A 5,070-nucleotide genomic window follows, 5' to 3' on the forward strand; every position below is an offset into this window, starting at 1 on the left:
CTTTTTATGTGGAACAATTTCGTCTTCTTTATTTTACCATGAAATGCATCCCGTTAACTCTTTACGTTGTGCGGAGATCTCTCGTACGATAACACCCCTTTGATGACATATGGATTCGAGTCGGGAATAACATAAAGACGAAATTACAGCGTCTAAATCCAGGGACATTAATCTCTTTCTTATCTTAAAGAGACAGGATAATTAATAAAAGTTAAGATACTGTCAGTCAATTAGCTACAAAGTGTGTGGGGTTTTTGAACATCAAGGAGCACTTACTGCAGACCGTAGCACCACAGCGTGTGCAATTATTACATTCCCGAACACAGAATCGTCTAACTGCTGTGTACTTATAGGGGATAATCCCTATGCCAGTCATTGTGGTCACAGCAACAATCAGAGGATTAGGGAATGCTGACTCAGCCGTTTCAGCTCCGAACTTGTTGTTGTTTTTTAATCTTTTAAATTGTCTTAATTGGGTGCTATTTTGATTTCCGCTTTTATAATTTAGCTTGAGGCGGCACAAGCTTAATCTCCGCTTTTGTTTCGACAATGAAGCCATTTAAAGTAGACAATGCCGTTAAAATGTGTAATTAGTTCTATGCGAAACTTAACACTGCCAACTAAGAAATAATTATTTATTAAAATAAATAACAATTAATTCTAAATTAAGAATCTACATTTTTGTGTGTTGTTTTTAGTGGTGTATTTTTTGCAAATTCAATTCTAGAGGCAACGAAGTTCTGCAGTCTACACCTATTATTAATTGATAATGGATGATAATGTTATTTATAATTAATTAACGAGTGTAAGTGACATCTTGTTTGACAGGAAATATGTACTAAATAGAATGTCATCATTAAAATTATCGTTTCGGAAACTGAAAAACTTGTCACTTTTTACAGGATGTCACATTTTACCAAAGAACTATTTAACACTTGAACCTTCTTCGACATGAGGAACATTGAAGCGTAAAATTAGAGCAATTTGCGTTGATTGTGTTTCAAATAATATGATTTTATTGTAATGTGTCTCAGTTTTTGTTAAATCATCAAAGTTGTGGACCGTATGGAAAACAGATTTCCCTTTTTTTGTTAATCTAACAAACAGTCGATAACGGGAGCAAAATGGGAACAATCGCACATTACGTGTTATTCACGCTTGTTCAATACGCTTGAAAAATTATGGTTTCTATAGTCGGTGTTTCAGGTGTATGCAGTAATGCAGCCGTGTAACTAAATTATATTGTATGGCACGATATAACTTTTCATGTTTTAATACTTCAGGGAATTTTAGCCGGTTCAGCTACAAATTGTATAATTTCCATGCTGAAATAATAGTAGTCGAATGTATGCCTCCGCACAAAAGTTGAAATTGAAATATGAATTAATAAATAGACAAAAATGTTGATACTTTGCATTTTTGTACCTCGCATATTGTACGGCAAATACTGGAATTACGTTGCTAAAATTCTTCAGCTTGGGGAGTTCCTAAAGTATGCATGGCGTTTTTCTAACTAAGCGAGAATTACTTCAAAAACATAATTTTCAAACAGAAATTTTAAAAGCTGAAAGTATTTTTACAAAGAATCTTTGCGTTATTTGCAGTAATAAATAGTTTAATGAACATAAAATATTTTATGTCTTGCGATTGAAAGAGAATATGAGTTGACAGTGCTTTTACAATTTCTCTGGGTTTGTTTTTCCTTATATCGTATGAGCATGTCGGAGCAGCACCTGATCTTGACAACATATCGACAGCATCAAAGCGGAATAACAAATTGATTTTTTTGAAACCGCACAATTTGTACATATACAAGAAACTGATCTGGTGCAGATAAACTGTTAACAGTTGCAACATATTGTTGAAATATATTTTCGGTATTTATTTAGTGCTAAGTCAACATTATCAACAAAATGAACACAGTATTAGAACACAGTACGCAGTGAAAATTGTATTAGAAAATGAATAAATAAATAATTAAATAAATAAATAAGTAAATGAACTTTATTCATTTTTATATTACAGTTTATAAAATGACCTGAAATAATTGGGCTGGTCAATTTTCCAATAAAACAGAGACAACAAATTGTAAATTTAATTACACATACATCGATTTATAAATTGAATAAAATTATTACACATCAATGAATTCGTTAACGCTGCAAAAACATTTGTAAAGTAGAAAATTTTTCACCTCCCTTTTGAAAATATTGATATATTATCAATTCGTTTAAATTTTAGGTCTAGTTTGTTGTATAGCTGTACGCCTACATAGTTTGGATGTTTTTATGTTACACGAAGTGTGCCAAATTTTGATACAAGTGCATACATCATGACTGCTTGAAATAATCCAAACTACACGAACCTCAAAATATCAAAAGATACTGTATGTTTCAGTGTCCTCAAAATGTAGCTGTGAAAGTTTTTTGTTGTCAATTAATAATCCCAAAATATTTACTCCATTTTTCTGAATTATTGTTTTTCATTTAATTTTATACATAAGGGAGATTCATAGTTAATATTTTGAGATATAAACTGAACCATACAAGTCTTCAAGGTGTTTAGCTTCAGCCCATTCACCGTTAAGCCCCAGTAAACACAGTTGTGATGTTAACGTGTCAGGTACGTACTCACAAAAGAACAATAAGTACATCGCATGATTATGTCTTAACGATATACCTGGAACGTAAGCTATATAACATCACAATGGAGTACTCATGCTATGTAACAAACACGTAATGTTGACTACATTTCCTAGATATCTCATTATTATGTCGCAGCGATATAGCTTGCATATTCTAATACTATTAAACGAGCAAAGTTTGTATATATATATATATGTAATGGGTTTCTCGAAAACGGCTCTAACGATTTCGATGAAATTTACAGGTTAGGGGTTTTTTGGGTCAAGAAATCGATTGATCATAGTTTTAACTTCTGAAAATTACAGCTTCATGCATTTTCAGCAATTTTCAGGCAGTGAATTATATTTGTTGCTAGGCAACATCAGATGACACTACACGAACACGAGATTGTTTTATATGAGAAGTTTGGGTGACAGTCTGACAGTACGTTTGACGTACCGTTTTATCTTCAATTGTACGTACCGAAACATGCTCCACTGTATAGAGGACGTTGAAATTCACCTCCTGAGGTGAGAAAATTTACCAAAAACTAAACAGTGAGCGGATAAAAGGCACACGAAAGTGTGTTGAATTGAGATTATTTTGTCAAGCATTCATTTCAGAGGTTCCACGGTCAGTGTCAACATGTGATCGTTTTCGGGGATGGGACCGTGTTATTTGAGTTTTTGGGCTCAACGTTTCGCACACTTTCGTAAATGGCATCTTCGGGAGCAGGGTTGAGATTGAGAAATTAGGAATAACACAAAAGAGCACGGTAACTCAGTATGTTAACCACACCAGAGGCGAAACTCTTCTGGCAGTAAGAATGTGGTTGTGACCTTTTTCTAGAGTCGAGAGAGAGAACTAGGAAAAAAAAACGACAGAGAGAAAACTTGGGTAACAAATGAGATGTCAAACAATAATTCCAGTTTTCTGTTCTTTAATCTCTACATGTCACTTATCAGTGTTTAAAACAAAGACTGCTTATGGAATTTCTTTTTTAATGTGTATTTTTAAGTAGCGCGTGTACTTCAAAATGCATACTATACGCATATTTATCTGTCTTAATCTGATCTAATACTACCAAACGAGCCGAGTGAAACTCGGTCAACCAGATATTAAGCATTTAAACATCACACTGTGGTACTCCTGTTATGTAACTAACACCTAATGTTAACTGCATTTACTAGATATCTCATTATTGTGTCGCTGCGATATAGTTGGCAGGTAAGCCTTGTAACATCACAATGGAGTACTACGGTTATGTAACCAATAAGTAATGTTAACTGTAGTTACTAGATATCTGATTAATATATATATATACATGCTTCGGAATGTTATTAGTTAATTATGCAAAGTGTTTTTCAGTTGATTTTACAAAATGGCATGTTAAATCGAAAATTAACGTTTCTGACAGGGCAACAGCAAAAAACATTTAAAAACATACATATCGAGTATTATATAGCTCTATTTTATATTTATTATTTACGTTTGTGTTGCAAGTAAATAGTATATTCATAACAAAAGATGCTGAGTCTTAAAAAAAGAAATTTCTTCCCTGTCTTAAATCTTGCACAAGCGAGATGACGCCAATAGTGAGTTGCTCTTAATTTTTTTTTTCATATTATATTTTCTGTAATTATATTTATTTATAATTTTATTTTTATAAGTGCATAACGACCTGCGCTTTATAAAACAGAACAAGAGACTTAATGCACATAGTTTATGATCAGAATTAAAAAATGTCCCATCTAACAGGTAATACGAATTAAGACTAGTAATGAGACATTATTTTTTAACCTCTGCCTATGCGTCACTGCCAAAAAGGAACAATTATACATATACAGAATTTTGAAATGACCTCGAAAAATAAAATGATATATTTCATTATTTTATTAATTCTAATGCAAAATATGTTGATCGGCAACAAAAGCAACAAAAAGAAAAAAATCGAAATTAAAAACCAATCTATTTCAAGGTCAGCGATATCGTTCTTAAATAAAAATGAATTAAATAATTTCTTCACTTTGATCGTAAGGAAAATAAATAATAATTTGAATACAAAACAATAATTGATCATCGAGTTTTGTGTATTGACTTTCGCACTCAGTTATAGGTATATCTGTTTAACATTAAATTTTCAAAAGTTTAGATTTTTCCAATGTAATCTTGGGCTCTAAAATAAACTGGTAATGTATAATGTATAATTATAATTGAGTATTTTTATGGTTGATCTTTAAATTATTATTTATTCAAAAAATTCACTTAATTTCATATCCAATATGTAACTAACTGAAAACTGATAATAAAGCAGCAGATATGACGAAATAGTGTAGGCTTTTTTTAATGTCGGTAATAGAGTGTATGTATAATAACTAGAGAGCGGAAAATATGCAGCAAAATTTTGGGAAATATGATCATATGACATGCATCAAATTTATGCAAA

This window comes from Zophobas morio, unplaced genomic scaffold, assembly GCF_036711695.1.
Source record: "Zophobas morio isolate AGI-343-1 ecotype UQ-CSIRO unplaced genomic scaffold, CSIRO_AGI_Zmor_V1 ptg000058l, whole genome shotgun sequence".
In the NCBI taxonomy this organism is placed as follows: Eukaryota; Metazoa; Arthropoda; class Insecta; order Coleoptera; family Tenebrionidae; genus Zophobas; species Zophobas morio.